Raw genomic sequence first — 17,317 nt, forward strand, 5'->3', positions numbered from 1 at the left:
GGGTTTAGGCATGGGTCAGTTTTGGGGGGTTTAGGCATGTGTCGGTTTTGGGGGGTTTAGGCATGGGTCAGTTTTGGCTTCCTGCCATGAACATCACACTGTGTATTTCATTATACAGATTTTGCATTCATTCAGGTTGCTTGCTTGGTTCATACACACGCCCTTTACTTTCCTGGGAATGATGTGCTGAGGAGCAAGGCGTGTGCGGGGTGTGTGTGCACGTGGGTGTGTGTCTGAGTGTGTGGGTGTGTGTGAATGTGCAGGAGGGGTGTGTGCAGGGTGTGTGTGAGGGGTGTGCGTGCGGGGTTTGTGTGCATGTGTGAGGTGTTTGTGTGTGATATGCGCGTGTGCGGGGTGTGTGTGGGGTGTGTGTGCAGGGTGTCTGTGCATGTGTGGGGTGTTTGTGGGGGGTGTGCGCGTGTGTGTGGTATGTGGGGGGTGCGTGTGAGGGGTGTGTGTGTGGGGTGTGTGTGCAGGGTGTCTGCATGTGTGGGGTTTGTGGGGGGTGTGCACGTGTGTGGGGTGTGTGTGCGGGGTGTGTGTGGGGGGTGTGTGTGTGTGCAGGGTGTCTGCATGTGTGGGGTGTGCACGTGTGTAGGGTGTTTGTGGGCCGTGTGCGTGTGTGCAGGGTGTGTGTGTGCATGTGTCTGAGTGTGTCAGCACGTGCCCATGAACGTGTACCGGGCATCAGTGACATGGGGCCTCAGGGGCAGCTGAGAGGATAGAATGGGTTACTCGATGAACAGCATTTGTCCCATGCGCATTCTCCGTGCGGGCTGTGCCGGGTGTGCACGCTCGGGTGTCAGCGTCTAAGCCTGTGCACACTCGCAGGGGAGCTCCAAGGCCCAGGCTGGCTTCTGATTCCCTGAGTGAAGGTCCTGGGCTCAGGGACTAGGCTGGGAGGAACAGGAGCTCAGCTCTCGGGAAGTCCCAGGACCTGCTGCTAGAAACACGAGCCTTTCAAGGAAAATCTGGAGGTTTCTCTTCTCTGTCTGGCGCCTGTGTCTTTCCCTCTCTTTAGCCCTGGCCACCCCTCCTTTCCACACTGAGAGGAAGTGGAAGCAAAGGTCTGGAGGGGACCAAGGACAGAGAAGCTGTGTGTGCAGGGAGTGGGGGCTGTGGACTTCCCAGAGGAGAGAGAGACAGGGACAGAGAGAGAAAGAGACACAGACAGAGAGGGACAGAGATGAAGGCAGAGAGAGACAGGGAGACAGAGAGGGACAGAGATGAAGACAGAGAGAGACAGGGAGACAGTGAGTGACAGAGAGATACACAGAAAGAGACACAGAGACAGAGAGATAGAGTGAGAGTGAGACAGAGACAGAGACAGAGAGAGGGAGAGACAGGTAGAGAGGGAGGCGGGAGCGGCCGGGGGTCTGAGGCTGGGCTAGGGGAGGGGCGCAGCGGGCAGAGAGCCAGGAGAGGAGAGGGCAGCCGGCCTGGCCTTGCTGCTCCGCCCCAGCTGAGGGCGAGCCTCCCGCCCGCACTGTGGGCCCTGGTGCCAGCTCCCGAACTTGTTTCTGAGCGTCGGGAGAGGACCCACTGGGCAGAGCAGGCCTGGGTCTGTGGTGGGCAGCAGAGGGAAAAGCTGTCCCTCTCACCTGGCCCCACACAGCTGGCCGGGAAGGCTCTGTGTCCCCTCCCGAGGTCACTCTCAGCCACCTGGTTCGAGCAGGTGGAGGTGGAGACCCGGGCACAGCCAGGCCCTCCCCATCACACCTCTCACACTTGGTCCATGTGCTTCGTGTGCCCATCAGTGCCTGTCAAAGCCTCCCTCGAGCCACAGCTTCTGTCAGCCAGGTCCTGCTTTGGGGTCATCATAAAGCCCTTGTCTCACCAGGGTCTGGTTTCTGTGATGTCCACAAAGCGGTCAGATTAACGACGGAAATGAGGGGTCCCTTTTAGGGAACTTGGCGCAAAATCAGTGTGTGAATCATCCCTCACAAGTTGTCAGCCAATCCATATATAACCTTGTTTCATGTGTGTTTCTGTTTAAATGCGCCTTAATATAAAGTGTTGATTCCTTGGTGGGTGAGTGGTGGGTTGGTTGGTTGGTGGTTGATCAGTGCTTGATTGGTTGATTGGTGATTGGTTGGTTGGTGGTTGGTTAGTTGGTTGGTTGGTGGTTGATTGGTTGGCTGGTGGTTGATTAATGGTTGGTGATTGGTTGGTTGGTGGTTGATTAGTTGGTTGGTGATTGGTTAGTTGGTTGGTGATTGGTTAGTTGGTTGGTGATTGGTTGGTGATAGGTTGGTTGATTGGTGGTTGGTCGGTTGGTTGGTGATTGGTCAGTTGGTTGGTGGTTGATTGGTTGGTGACTGGTTAGTTGGTTGGTTGGTGGTTGATTAATTGGTTGGTGATTGGTTAGTTGGTTGGTGGGTTGGTGATTGGTTGGTTGTGGTTGATTAGTTGGTTGATGATTGGTTAGTTGGTTGGTGATTGGTTGGTGATAGGTCGGTTGGTTGGTGGTTGATTGGTTGGTGATTGGTCGGTTGGTGGTTGATTGGTTGGTGATTGGTCGGTTGGTGGTTGATTGGTTGGTGATTGGTTAGTTGGTTGGTTGGTGGTTGATTAGTTGGGTGGTGATTGGTTAGTTGGTTGGTTGGTGATTGTTTAGTTGGTTGGTTGGTGGTTGATTGGTTGGTGATTGGTTAGTTGGTTGGTGGTTGATTGGTTAGTGGGTGATTGGTTAGTTGGTTGGTTGGTGGTTGATTAGTTGGTTGGTGATTGCTTAGTTGGTGGTTGGTTGGTGATTGCTTGGTTGGTTGGTAGTTGATTGGTTGGTTGGTTATTGGTTAGTTGGTTGATGGTGATTGGTTGGTTGGGATTGATTGGTTGGTTGGTGATTGGTTAGTTGGTTGGTGGTTAATTGGTTGGTTGGTGATTGGTTGGTTGGTGGTTGGTTGGTTGGTGATTGGTTAGTTGGTTAGTGGTTGATTGGTTGGTGATTGGTTAGTTGTGGAGAGTTGGTTGGTTGGTTGGTGATTGATTGGTTGGTTGGTGATTGGTTGGTTGGTGGTTGATTGGTTGGTGATTGGTTGGTTGGTTGGCTGGTTGGTGATTGGTTAGTTGGTGGGGGGTTGGTTGGTTGGTGATTGGTTAGTTGGTTGGTTGGTGATTGGTTAGTTAGTTGGCTGGTGGTTCGTTGGTGATTGGTTAGTTGGTTGGTGGTTGATTGGTTGGTGGGGGGTTGGTTCGTGATTGGTTAGTTGGTTGGTGATTGGTTGGTTGGTAGGTGGGTGAGTGGTTGGTTGATTTGTTGGTAGGTGGGTGAGTGGTTGATTGGTTTGCTGGTAGAGGTGAGTGGTTGGTTGGTTGGTGGTTGATTATTGCTTGGATGATTAGTGGTTTATAGACTGTTGGTGACTGGTTGGTTGGTTGATGGGTGGGTGAATAAGTGGGTGGTTGGTGTGTTGTCGGTTGGTTGATTGGTTGTTGACTGGTTGAATGAATTAATAAATTATGCTCCCAAAAGCTCATAGTTCCCCCAAATCCCTTCTTCATCTGTCATAAGGTCTGACATTTCTAATGTTAAGATCCTCAATTAAAAAGCATAATGGAAATGTAAATATTTAAACTGGATCACAGAATTATTTTTCTCGGGAGGTGAGAACTCACTAATGAGTTAATGAATGGCACAGGATTCATTTCTCCAGTCGTTTTTCCCTTATGATTCCATTACACCCCTGGAAAGAGTGGGTACAGGTAGGTATGTATCTATGGAAAAGAGGGAAAAGTAAGAAAAGGGCCGGAGTGAGACTTCCCGCTCTAGTCCTAGAGAAAACCATTGTGATAATAGGAAAAAATCATCTTCTCTCAAAAGAGCATGTTTACCTTTAGATGACAGCAACCTGTTGTAAAGGCTCATGAGTTCCTCACTGTGTCACTGTGATCACAAATCTCCCCAGAAGGAGGATTTTGCAGGCAAAGTTTCTGAGAAACATTTCACCAGAGAATGGCAGCCCAGCGAAATGTGCATTTGGGGAGCCTGGCTTGGGACGTGCATCTTACAGCCTGGTTTGCTGCCAGGATCCCCCAGGACCCTCTCAAGAAAGCAGATCTCTAGGCCCCCCTGAAACCTTCAGAAACATTCTTGAAGGACTGAACAAGGAGAAGATGCTCCTGAGAAGACCACCAGCTGAATCTGAAGATGAGCCCAGGTGTGGAATCTCAGGCACGGGCCTGGGACACGGACAGGCCTGGTGAAAAAGCCGTGGACTGCAGGGAGAGCTGCCTGGGAACCCGGCATGAGGGCGAGAGCCTTGAAGGAAGAGCATGCACACCAGAGGGGAAGCTTTGCCCTCTCCAGCACAGAGTGGGCTGTGTGCTCTCTGCCATGGAGGTGGAGGGATGAGGAAAGAGGGAAGCTGCATTGTTTTGATGTCTAGGCACAGACTTGGCATCCACCAGCCCAGGCAGCGCCACAGCCAGGCTGGCCCTGGAGGAAAGGGTGGGTCACCGCTTTGAAGCCAGTCAGGCACACTTCCTCCAGAGCCTGGGTCTGCATGCAGTGGGGCGAGGCCCAGAGGCCAGCTCGCCCATCTGTTTCCGTAGCACGTAGATGGGGCAGAGGGCGGAGGGTGCAGGGCTGGACAGGGACCAGACTGTAAAGCCTTCCGGGGCCTGCGCCCAGCTGCATCACAGATAGGAAGGTGCTGTCGGGGAAGCCCAGTGTCCAGGGCTTTGAGCGCTAATTCTTCCTGGACTTTGGTCCCCCTCATCAAGAGCTGGAGCCAGGGTCCCTTGCTTTTGCAGACGCCCAGTGCCCGGCGTCGAGTCTGGCCCACAATAAGTGTGTGGTAAACATCCATTAAATTGAATCTAATGCCCCTTTCAATGAGAAGATGAGCTCTTCCATCTCTCCCATTAGACAGAGGTCTCCACCAACGGGTTCACATCAACTGGTTGTTCACAAAAAGAGGGACTCTGGCCCAGCCAGCACCCACGCACAGGAAGCATTTGGCGATGCTGGCTTTGTTGATTTGCAATGAGCATCTGCAAAACTCTCTTCCCTTTATCTGGGTGTGGGTTTGGCTCCTGCGTGTCCAGGTGGACCTAATTGCCATCGTTGATACGAGATGCACTACCATGACCCCTTCTCTTCCCCTTCTTTCAACTTCTGCTCTAAGTGTAAACAAGTCAAATGATTTGGGGTTGTTTTGGCCCCATCTGATTTAAAAAGAGGTGATGAGGCATCTCAGTTCTACCAGCCGTGTGATCACGGAAAAATTGCTCAACCTCTCTGAGTGCCAGTTTTTGCAACTGCTAAATGGAGTTAGAAAACCCACCTTGCAGAGTAATCAGAAGGATTTGTGTACCTAATGCACTGGAACAGAAGTGGCAGTTGACGTCTAGAAGCTGGTAGTACAATAGTCTCCATCCTGGGGCAGTCCAGCCCTAGGGACTGGGTCCCAAGACATGGTATCCCAGAGAACTTTGACCTTCACAGCTGTGGACAGAGGGAGGGACAGGGCTCAGAGCTTCAGCAGGTCCAGGGTCTGTTCCTGAAACCCATCGCTTTGTGAACAAAGTCCTGTGTATTCATAGCAACAGGGATAGAACCTCCTTGTGTTTTTGCTCATGCATTTACAGAGATGTGTGTTCTATGCCTTGTTTATGAGCGTGAGTGGTGTGTTTACTGGGTGGGGACCCGCACACTCCGGGCTTGGACACTCGAACAAAGAGCTTCCCAGGCCCAGGGCCAGGCCCCTACGGGAGCCCAGGTCCTTATCCTTGGAGACCCTGCATTCCTGAGTCACAGCCTTTGTTCTCTGGACCTGAGAACAAATGTCCAGAAGAAGCAGTCTGCTGGCAGCCAGAACTCCCCGGACGGTGGAGCTGGACAGAAGGGTTCCCGGATCAAGGTGCATCCGTGGACGGTGTTCTAGCCTCATCTTCTTAGGTGCATGGGAGCAACATTCAATACTTTTCATAAGTTGACACGAGCTTATGGATATTTATTAACACATTATATTGAATGCTTACTACATCTGGCATTTGCAGGACAGAGGAAGACAAACTCTAGCTCTGGCCATGATTGAGGCCCGATTCTCAAAGCCCCACAGGTCGAGGTGCAAAGGAGAGAGCTTCTCGCTTGGGCACCTACTGGGGCCAGCACAGCTCCTCACACCTGGTGCCACACCTTGGGCCCAGCCCAGGGCATCAGTGGGCAACTCGTTCTCTTTAAAATTCTTGCAGCTGGGTAAATGTGGCCCAAACAGTGTATACATGAGTGTCGAATGGGGACAACCACGGATCTTAAAAGTGGTTTCGTTTACGGGTCTTCCTCCTGCCATAGGCTGTAGGCTTGCTTCAGGCTGGCCAGGAACAGAGCTGTTTAGTAAATGCTGCATGTATCCACCATTAAGGGCTTGGATGTGTTTGCTCCTGACCCAGGTTGGAGATTCCCGACTGTCTCTTCTGAGGACCTCTCTTATCTGTCCTGAAATGTGGTGTTAGCCGTGTAAGGCATTTCTCAGAGAACGACCAGCAGGCCCGGTGCCAGCCTCTTCCCTGAGGGTATCCGTCAGAAGTCAGGAATGAAGGAGGAAGGGCCGACAGCAGGATCTTAGAGGGCAACCGCCTAGTGTCACCATGGCCAGCGCCACTCAGGGCAGCTGGCGCCCTGTCCTCCAGGAGCTGGAGCTGTTACAGAGTGGTCTGGTCACTCCTGCCCCTCCAGGCAGCACAGCCCCAAGAGTGCTCCCTCCACTTGGAGGAGCCCCATCAGCGCCTGACCTTTCTCTTCTTGTCATTGCTGCCTCTCATGCACAAGAACGAGCATGTCCGCCGCCTCTGAGCACATGGCCGTCAACTCTAGGCCTGCCCACGTCTCAAACCCATTTGGATTGCAAAGCCGCAAGCCCTATATGCCCAGCCCTAGAAAGGGTGGCTCTTTGCTCCTTCACAGGGATGGGCTCCCACGGAGCAGAAGGCTTTCTCCCCAGGTCCGTTCAGCCTTCTCCAGACAGGCACCAAAATGCTTCCTTCTGCCTGTCCTTGGCATGTGCTTGTGCTGTACTTGTTCATGCGGCTTTTTATGGCCACAGAGTCTGGAGCCGATTCGTTGGGCTGTGCAGGCCTGTAGGACTGCACAGAGAACTTCAAGTCGGCTGGGCGCGGTGGCTCATGCCTGTAGTCCCAGCACTTTGGGAGGCCAAGGTGGGAGGATCGCTTGAGCCCAAGTTCAAGACTAGTACAGCCAACATAGTGAGACCCTGTCCTAAAAGAAACACAGAAATTAGCCAGGCATGGTAGTGTGCACTGTAGTCCCAGCCACTTGGGAGGCTGAACTGGGGGAATCGATTGAGCCCAGGAGGTGAAGCTGCTGTGAGCTGAGATTATGCTACTGCACTCCAGCCTGGGTGACAGAATGAGACCTTGTCTCATTGAAGGAAGGGAGGGCTGGAGGGAGGGAGGGAACCTAAATTTCAGAGGATTAAATACACTGCTGAGGACAAAGACAATGACTTTACCCAGTGATCCTCCAGTCTCTCGCACCAGAGTCATTTAAACCAACGCAGAGCCAGGCCCCTGAGAGAAATCAGACATTAAGTGAAGAGAGAGAAGCCAGAGAACAAACCGAGACTCCCAGCTCCCACCCAGTCCACTGCTAGCAGGAATATCTGCTTCCCTGGAGACGTTTCCACTGTGTGACTGGCCCTTTCTGGGGAAGATGTGACAATTCAGCAAACAGAGGTGGAAGGGCTCGCAGGCCAGAGGGATACATAGATATATAAGTCAGTGGCGTCGAGTGTCCCAGGTTGGAAATACGGGCAAATCAATGCGTCTTCCGCTCTCATCCCGTAAAGGAAGTGGGTGTGTAGTCACACAGCTTACTGAGAACTTGCCACGAGTCAAGGTCTGTGCTAAGAGTCTTCGATGCATTATCTCATAACATTTTCACGATAGCCTTAGGAGGTGGTTATTGCTATTTGAGGACCCAGATACTTCTAACAGCCAAGCTGGGTTCCTAGGTCAGGGCCCATCAAGTTGTGAATCTGGCCTTGATCACAGTCAGCGGCTCCATCACTGGCGTGAATGCTGGCTCTGTGTGGGGGACCTCTGAGAATGGTATCCACCTCCACGAACCCAGCAACTTTCTGCAGTGCCTGGGCCTGCCACGAGGTCATCTTGCAGGAGGCTCAGGACAGTGTGCACCTGCTCCATGCAGAGTGAGCAGCACAGGGTGTTCTCCGGCCTGATAAATACATGGGGAATTTAATTATCTGATGGGCAGAAGCTGCCAGGCTGCCATGCCTGCTGCACAGCCAGCCGAGGAGGAAGAATCAGGTTATGAGACTTGGTGAGCTCAGCAGGTGAGGGGGTAGGCTTGCCCCAATGTGGGAGCCCCCTTGAAGGCCGGCACACGCAGATTTCTCTGGGCCAGTTGCAGTCGGAGTGTAATGCACCAGTGAGGGAAAAGTGAGGTATGGGGATGAGAGGAGCTGCAGAATAGGAGCAAGGCGGGAACCCAGGGGTCCCGACCCTCATCACAGCAATGACACCACCTCCCAGCTCTTGCAAAGAATGCTCATGGGACAAACATGGCTCATCTATTAACCCATTCTATCCTCTCAGCCACCCCTGAGGCCCAGTGTCACCGATGAGGAAACCTAGGCACACAGAAGATGACCTGCCTGGGGTCTTGCCTTGAGGGAGGCCTCCTCCCTGTCACATGCCATGCTGCCTTCTGCTACAGGGCTGCCCCCTCCCCTGCCCCTGGTTAATGACCCAGCAAATTCCGCAGGATCCAAAGTACACAGGGCAAGGTCCCAGCTGCTCTCACAGGCACCTGCTGCTTTATGGGCAGTCATAAATGCGCCGTGACCTTAAATAACACGGGCTACGGGACACTCCACAGGTGCACGTCCACAGGTGCCCAGCCAGCCTGTGCGGATGCTCAGACGTTACCTGCCCAGCTCCAAGCTGCTCTCCCATTCACATGTGGGGCCGACCTCCTGCCCCACCGCACTGCAGGGACTACGTCCCTCTTCTCCACACCTTCCTTCTCCAGAAAGGCTCCTGCTTGGGCCCCCATGTGGATGTCACTTGCTTGTGACAAGCCCTCTCAGACCCCTCACTCCCACAGCCCATCCTGCCAGAGGTAGGAGCATGGCTTGGTCCTCATCTCATTTACTAGTCGTGACATTTTTGTTCTCCGTGCCTCAGTTTCCCCATTTATAAAGCACCATGGCCCTGGGATTACAGCAGTGTGTGTGAGGCAGCAGGTGGGACTTTCGCTGCTCCTGGGCTGAATGGCACCTGGTATCACCTGGCACAGCAGTGGTCTCTATTCCACCACATGGCCCCGGGAGGCGGGCACCCAGCACAGACTGGGCAGTCTGCAGGTGAAGGAGAGAGAGCATTCTTGAATATTTGTGCTGAGTGAGGGGGAAAAGCATAAATAACCCCAAGAGAAAACATTCCTTCCTAATGGCAGGACCTCAAAAGGTGGCAGTGCTCAGAAAGCAGGGTCGGCCGTGGTACTCTGGAGTAAAAGGAAAGATGTGTCCCTTTTCCCCTGGCATGGCTCTACCCTACGAGGGTGCTTTTACTCAGCCTCTAGCCTCTTTCCATAGTTCAGGAGGAATTTGACACTTCTGTGGTCAAAAGCAAGAGAAACTGAGACCCTCTCTGAGGTTCACTGTTACTTTCATTCTGTTTTTGAAAATAAGGCCAAGACATAATAAAGGGCACAAATCCATACAGTTTGATGGACTTTTGCATATGTATACAACCATGAAACCATCCCTCGAACCAAGGCTTGGAAGATTCCTCCTTAGGTCACTGTAGGACTGAGAGACACACACCTCCTTATACCTGGTGTATTCATCAGAAATGATCTCACCCTTGGGAGGGATATAATCTCCCACACCCCCAGCAGGCTCGTTAACAAGGCCATATATTGGTAAAATATATGTGGTGACATTCACATCGTAAAACAAAACAAACCACACACACGGGTAGGAAAAGCAGGGCATTCCCTTAAACTAGGGTGGAAGATAAGGTTGTTATTAGCTAATGAGCCGATTCTTTGAAAATGATTAACTTCAGGAATACAAATACGGAACAAGGTGTATCCCTCCTTATCACCGGTCAAATACCCATGGATGCTTATTTGAAAGCTAATAAAATGTACTGAAATCAGTACCTTCTGGATAATTTCGGCTTGTAAACGTTTTGAGAATACCTGGAGACTCACGTGTATGCAGTACGCGTTTCCCCTGGATGTAGCAAAGCTTGAGGTGACTTTCGTTCGTAATTGTCTTCTGTGGCTTTATGGCCAGGTTTCGTTTCAACAAAATCAACCACCAAAGAAGCCTGTGACCATGAGTTTGTGAGAAGTCTTCAAAGTCCTTTTGTTATAGGTGGCATTTAGTAGGTTTTTTGTCTGTTTGAGACCAGTCTTACTATGTCGCCCAGGCTGAAGTACCGTGGTGCCATCTTGGCTCACTGCAACCTCCGCCTCCCAGGTTCAAGAGATTCTCCTGCCTCAGCCTCCTGAGTAGCTGGGATTACAGGCACGCACCACCACACTCGGCTAATTTTTTTTTTTTTTTGTATTTTTAGTAGAGATGGGGTTTCACCATGTTGGCTAGGCTGGTCTCAAACTCCTGACCTCAGGTGATTCACCCATCTTGGCCTCTCAAAGTGCTGGGATTATGAGCATGAGCCACCACACCTGGCTGTTTTTTTTTTTTTTTTTTTGAGAAAAAAGATAGGTGTGTAACGATCTTGCATGATAGGATTTTTTGTTCGGCAGGGATCTCAGGCAGCCCTGTTTCATCCATTGGCCATAAATCCTGTCTGTAAAGGCAGGTAACTTACTTCCTTCTCCCGGGGAAGGACTTTTTTGCCCTACCCAAAGCTCACTAGTTACAGAGTTGTCCTAGCGACAAAGACGCAAATCCAAGTTGCATTCATCGCTGACCAAGGAAGGTGAGTTCATCTCACCTTGACTCACAGTGATGACAGGTCCAAGCCGCTGCCTGCGAGCCAGTTCCTATGCGGAGGTTTGCCGTGGGGGTGGGGGCTGCCATGGGGACCACCAGGCAACAGAATGGAGAAGAGAGGAATTTGGTTTGAAATGGAATTTGAGTCTTGAGAGGGGCTGATTTGGCAAAGGAGGAATAAACAAGCCGTGTGAGAGCATCCAGAGGCCTGGAGACCAGGGCCTGTCGCATGGCTGTGAACAATGACTGAGCACGGGCCAGGACCCACCCAAGGGAGTCACAGGGAACTGGAGGAGAAGGTGGGGGGCACCTGTGCGTTATGGTCTGTGACAGTTTTGTCTAGATTAGGGTTGAATGTGGGATGTCCTCACGGGACTCTGGTGAGCTGGGCGTGGGAAAGGCGATTGACCCCTTGGGGGCTGGTCACCACTTGACAGCTGGTCTCCAGTGGCACCTTAAGAAGGATGTGAGCAATGGGAGCCCCCAACCAAGATGAGGGGCGTAGGGACCCAGTGGCTGTCAAGGTCAGCAACCCACGGATCTCACAGAAGTCCATCAGCCTCCACAGATCTCACGGAAGTCCATCAGCCTGAAGGTAGGCATCTGGGAGATGACTAAAACCAGGTGATGTGGAGAGGGGGCACCCTCAGAACCCCCTCGAGCTGCCAACTGCTCCCTTCTGTGCTGCCTGCGTGTTCAGCCGCTGAGTTCCATGTGTTTTGGGAGATGGAGTATGCATCCCTGTGGGCTCATACGTCCTTGCCCTCACCATCCTCCCTGGCACCGTCCTTGCCCTCATCATCCTCCCTGGCACAGTGTAGAGTCTGAGCTTCCATCTGCCCCACCCAGGTGTCTCATCCCACCTGCCTCGGGGAGCCTGGCTGAACAGCAGGCACCACCCCAAGCCACCCCTTCCCAGCCAGAGCAGCTCTGGTCCGGGGCTTCACCCCCACAGGCAGGCTCCTTAGGCCTCTTTAATCTGCACGGAGGAAATTCAGAAATCCAGTCATCCTGAAACCGTCTTCTTCCGGGGCAGGACAGAACCCGTGTTTGTGGGTAGATGAGTGTGGCTGGTGGGGGTGGGAGGCGCATTTGTCATCATGCTCAGCCCAGAGCTTCCCAGATGTTCAGGTCAATCAGGGTGAACTCCTGAACTTCTCTGGGCCTCAGAGGCCTGGCCAGTGCCTCAAAAAGCCTCATCCACAGGTGCTTAAAAAAAAAAAGACTTGAAGCTCCTTTATAGATGCAGTGCATTCTAGAAATCTTCCAGCCCCAACATCACCAAAGGCAAAGAGAAGAAGGAAACTCACTATTCGAGCGGCCCTGGGCCAAGACCCTGTGAAGCACCTTTGCGCGCCGTCCCCTAAAACACAATTCTGCCGGGCAGGTCTGGCAGCAGCCGGCCTGTATGTTTCCTGGAACACTGTGTGTCCGGTGTGTCCTGCAGGCTGCCCTGAAAACCTCCTCCCAATTCCCGAACCCTCTCTTTTCACATGCTGATGACTTTAGGGCAGGAGATCCCGGGGGCCATAAGGTTGTGGAGGTCAGTGGAGCTGCGGCTTGGGAGAAGCCCACCCCAGAGAACCATACAACTGGAATCCATCACATGCGGCTCTGTGTGGGAGAAGCAGGTGCTTCATTGCATGGGGTGGCTGAGATCTGGGGTTTGTTATTGCAGCGAGGACCTAGTCTAACACACGAGGTGTTATATGCATTTTACAGATGGCCAAGATGGTACAGGAAGAAGTGGCAAAGCAACACTTCAACTCAAACCGGCCCAACTTCCAAATGCATGCCCCTCCCCAGCGCTAGACTGCCATCTTTGACGCCATCTTCCACTGAGGTGTCGTTTGCCTTAAACAGGGAACTTCTGGCACCTGGTGGACTTTAACCGCGGCCCACTCTTCCTAGGGCCAGCCTTCCTCTGTGGGGTCAGCCTTGGATGGTCTGGGCTGGGAAGGTGGCTGATGAGGCCCCTTCGGCAGCCACGTTGGGGCACAGTCTCCTCCGGACATTTTTATTCTTTCCCAGACTCGTGGCAGGTAGGGAGGAAGCTGGGGGCCGGTTTAGAGGACAGAGGTGCAAACAGCGAGCAGAGAATGTTTGGCTGCAGTTGCTCCAGAGTTTCACTGGAGGAAACACAAGCCTCACAGGGCAGCCGTCAGGGGCAGGCGCACTCAGCTGGGCGCACGTCCACGCCGAGGCATCACGCGTGGTCTGGAGCAGCCGTCAGGGGCAGGCGCGCTCAGCTGGGCGCACGTCCACGCCGAGGCATCACGCGTGGTCTGGAGCAGCTGTCACGGGCAGGCGCGCTCAGCTGGGCGCACGTCCACGCCGAGGCATCACGCGTGGTCTGGAGCAGCCGTCAGGGGCAGGCGCGCTCAGCTGGGCGCACGTCCACGCCGAGGCATCACGCGTGGTCTGGAGCAGCCGTCAGGGGCAGGCACGCTCAGCTGGGCGCACGTCCATGCCGAGGCATCACGCGTGGTCTGGAGCAGCCGTCACGGGCAGGCGCACTCAGCTGGGCGCACGTCCACGCCGAGGCATCACGCGTGGTCTGGAGCAGCCGTCACGGGCAGGCGCGCTCAGCTGGGCGCACGTCCACGCCGAGGCATCACGCATGGTCTGGAGCAGCCGTCACGGGCAGGCGCGCTCAGCTGGGCGCACGTCCACACTGAGGCATCACCCGTAGTCTGCGCTGAGCTCTATTCTCTGGGTTTTAGGACTTTCAGCACAGGCCTGGCCCTTCACGGTTAGTCTGGGTGATCGGGGACCAGCAACTGTAAGGCGGTGAAGTGTCACTGTGGAAGGGCACTGGCCGGGCCTTGGGGTCACAAAAGTGCCCCTGAGAAGTGCAGCCATTCAGCCTGGTGAGAGGAGAGTGAGCTGGGGGGATGGCGAGAGACAGGCGGATGGGTTGTGAGTGTGACCGCTGCTGAGCCTGTCTGAGACAGCTGGCAGTCACTGAAGGCTTGGAAGCAGAGGTGACACTCTGCCTTGTGGTTTGGAGAGATCACGGTGGCTGCTGTTTGGGGATGGAATGCAGGCTGCTCCTGGCTGTGGGCGGTGGTGGGCAGTGAGGGGACAGAGGAGAGTGGATGGAGTTGCTGCCCCCGCACTCCTGCTGAGAGTGTCCACGGGGCCAGGCAGGGCGTGAGTCACACTAGGGCTGCTCTGCCTGGCTCTGTATCTGTTTGGTGAGCTGGAAGGGACAGCTTTGCCTTGCCCCTTGGATGGACATCGATGCAGGAGTGAGGGCCTGTGTCTGAAGCTCTCTGAGGTACCACGGGAAAGGTTCCCACGGGCTCAATGCAGAGATACTGGGGCCGGTGTGGCAGGAGGGGTGGGTATGCAGGGCCGGTAGGGAAGGAGACTTCAAACAGACGGGCTGCCCCCCAGGGAACCTGGCTGCGGCCATTCTCAGAGTCGAACCATCTTCATCCAGCTCTGAGGCTGCCCCAGGCCAGTAGTGTCCTTCCTGAGAGTCTTTCCCGTGATATTTATGAACAGGGGCCAGGCCCAGATCACAGAAAGCTACAGAATGCCTTGGCTGCCTAGGGGAGTCTGGAATTCCTTTAAAACGAAGCTTCTAGACATCCCTGTGGATGCCTCTGTTTGAGGATGGGTGCTTTAAAGGCCCAGGAGAAAGCTCCCATGACGCTGTGTTCCTGACACCCCATCACCTTCCTGGCACAGGAGAAAGCTCCCATGACGCTGTGCTCCTGACACCCCATCACCTTCCTGGCATCTTGGCTGGCAGGACCCTCCAGGACCTCACTCCTCTGAGATGCACTGCAGACCTCCCTGGTGACAGCAGCGTTCTGGTGACTCAGAGGCAGCTGCTGCGATGACCCTCCAGACCCGGGGCAGTGACTGTGATGGGGGAGCTGCCGAAGCCGGGTCTGTGAGGCGGCCCTGGCTGGCTCACTGGGATTCGGTCAACCTTGAAGACTTGAGTTCCAACTCTGTTTCGTTGGACTAGGAGCACACAGCCAGCCAAACCCTGGTTAACAGAGTGCCGAAGATCACATGGAGAAATGAGATAGAGAGAGAAACCCCGAACGGCGCTGTTGCCATGCCTCGGAACCTCTTCCCCACCAGCATTCTGACTTTATTTTCTCGTTTCTAGTCCACATTTTGTCGGAAAATTGTACACATTCACGACAGCAAACAATACAGCAATACGCTTCTACATACTCTATCATCGACAGTTTTCAATTCATAATTCACCTTATTTTATCAATCTTTCCTGTACCCCCCATGCTATTTCTAGGCAAATCTAGATAACCCACCCTTCCAGCCTTAAACATTTCAGGATGTAACTGACCGAAGCTTTTTAGTAGAATTGCGAGGTAGGGAGGAAGTTTAAGTTTCCATGACTATGCCAAGTCACATTCGAAAAGAAGGCAATGGGGAGAAATAGACATTGTGAATTCACACTGAATAACGGCACAGAGACAGTTCCTTTATTTGAGGCTAAATGGAGACAGAGCCTCAGATCCCCTAGCTCACTCCTCTCTGGCCGAGAGGGGAGGAATTTGCATCTGGGTGGGGAGCGGTGAGGAGGGAGTTTCGGGGTGGAGATGGAAGGTAGTAGGTAGCAATCCACTAACTGGCCCCATAAATGGTTTTGTGAGGCAGAAGCAGCTGTTTCGTGGGGGACTTGTGAGACTCTGAGGGAGGAGGAGGCCTCACATGCCAAGGTAGCCTCTAGAGTCTGGGTTTTGGGAGCCCTGGGAGATGGCGGCCTCCATGGTCAGAGGACAACAGAGGGGGTCAGGACCATGAGGACATAGAGCTACAGGCGTGGCTGCTGGTGGGATCAGGTGGTCTGACGACAGAGCACCACAAGACATCCCTCAGGGACCTGTGTCGTTTAGAGACACTTCCCTCCGCAGATATGTGGCCGTCAAATGGCTGTGCAGCCCGAGAGCGAGCTGTGAAATGGACCCAGTGCAGAGGTACAGCCGTTTGGAGGGTTGGGGCCATGGTCATGCATGGAGGGGCTGCCTACAGGGCCTGTGGACCTTGGGGGAGGGGCAGCATGAGGGGAGACCTGGGGGGGACACAAGGAGAGGGGGACCTGGGTGGGACACCAGGAGGTGGAGACCTGTGGGGGACCTGGAGGGTAACACCAGGAGAGGAGGACAGGGGTGGGGAATATGAGAAACATTAAGTTTCCCCCGCCCCCATGCCTCCCTCGTGTAATTAGTGGTAGGCGGGTAATAGCTGCCTACTTGACGTATTGTAAGTTACATAGAGTACCTATGTATTAAAGAGAGGCACCTGTGTAAGAGCAAATAACTATTCGGTTAAAAGTCTGCTCAGGCCTTCGGTCTGGAGAGCTGTCAGCCTCGCAGGCTCCCAGGCTGTTGGTCCCCAGGATAGATCCGCTCTGTTGTGCTCTCTGGGTGTCTGCCTCTCAAACACCTGCAGGCTGCCTGGGTGGGGGTCTCCTGGTTCAGCTGGATCTCGGTAGGGGGACACCACAAGAGGGGTGGGGCTTGGAGTTACTCTGCCATCTTGGGCTCCTCAACTTTGGGACGCCAGCTCAGCCTTTCTGAGCCTTGGTTTCCTCATCTATAAAGTAGAGGGATCTCTCCACAGAGTGTTTGTGAGGGTTAAATGATTAGGTCCAGCAAAGGCTTAAAGCAACACCTGTCGGGTGCTGGGCTCGTTACTCCCGCTGTGGTCACTGGTGGTGTGATAACTGTGTCACGGGGCAGGAGGGACATGGCCCATGAGGGTCCAGCCTCCTCAGCACCTGCTCCAGGGCCCTCCCTGTCACCTCCTGGCTCCTCGGTGCCCGTCTTGCTCCAGCACTGTCAGGCCACTTGTCCCCATTGTTCCTGCACCCTCATTCCTTTATCCTCACCTGGGACCCTCTTCCTCCCCTCTCTTTGGTGGAGGCTCCCAGCCTTCTCCAAGGACTTCCTGGGGAGTCACTTTCCCTCTGGAGCATCCCATGCACCCTTTGGGCAACTTCCCCTCTCCCGAGGGCCCACAGCTCTCCAGATAGTGGCGACGCCATCCCATCATTGGACACCATGGCTTCGAGGGCCTGTGTCACCCCCGGGCAGGGCCGTTAGTCCTGCAGATTTCGACCCTGTCTTATCCATCCAGTCTCTGCACACTTGCCATGGGCCAGGGCCTGGGCTGGGGGCTCAGGAGACGCAGTCGGATCTGAACGTTACGTTGCAGAATTCTGTAAACATATTGGACGAAGGGTGAGTGGCCGCATGGGGCATGAGCGAAGTCCTCTGGGAACCCAAGGCAGGCTTCATATGACTCCCTCCAGACAACTGGGCCCACAACCCTGGGTGAGCCTCTCCGGGAGGGTCTCCCTGCATTCTTGGCCAGGT

General features: G+C 54.0%; 1 long non-coding RNA gene and 1 other non-coding gene across 4 annotated transcripts in view; both read left to right on the plus strand.

The window, feature by feature from the left end:
* The window catches only part of LOC108592443 (uncharacterized), an 84,252-nt gene that overhangs the window by 10,604 nt on the left and 56,331 nt on the right, over positions 1-17,317 (plus strand). The window lies entirely within an intron of this gene.
* LOC144577133 (uncharacterized) lies at positions 10,919-15,149 on the plus strand. Its single transcript, XR_013520416.1, has 2 exons — positions 10,919-11,550; positions 14,652-15,149. It is a non-coding gene; the product is annotated as an uncharacterized LOC144577133 (long non-coding RNA).

This window comes from Callithrix jacchus, chromosome 7 (assembly GCF_049354715.1).
Source record: "Callithrix jacchus isolate 240 chromosome 7, calJac240_pri, whole genome shotgun sequence".
In the NCBI taxonomy this organism is placed as follows: Eukaryota; Metazoa; Chordata; class Mammalia; order Primates; family Cebidae; genus Callithrix; species Callithrix jacchus.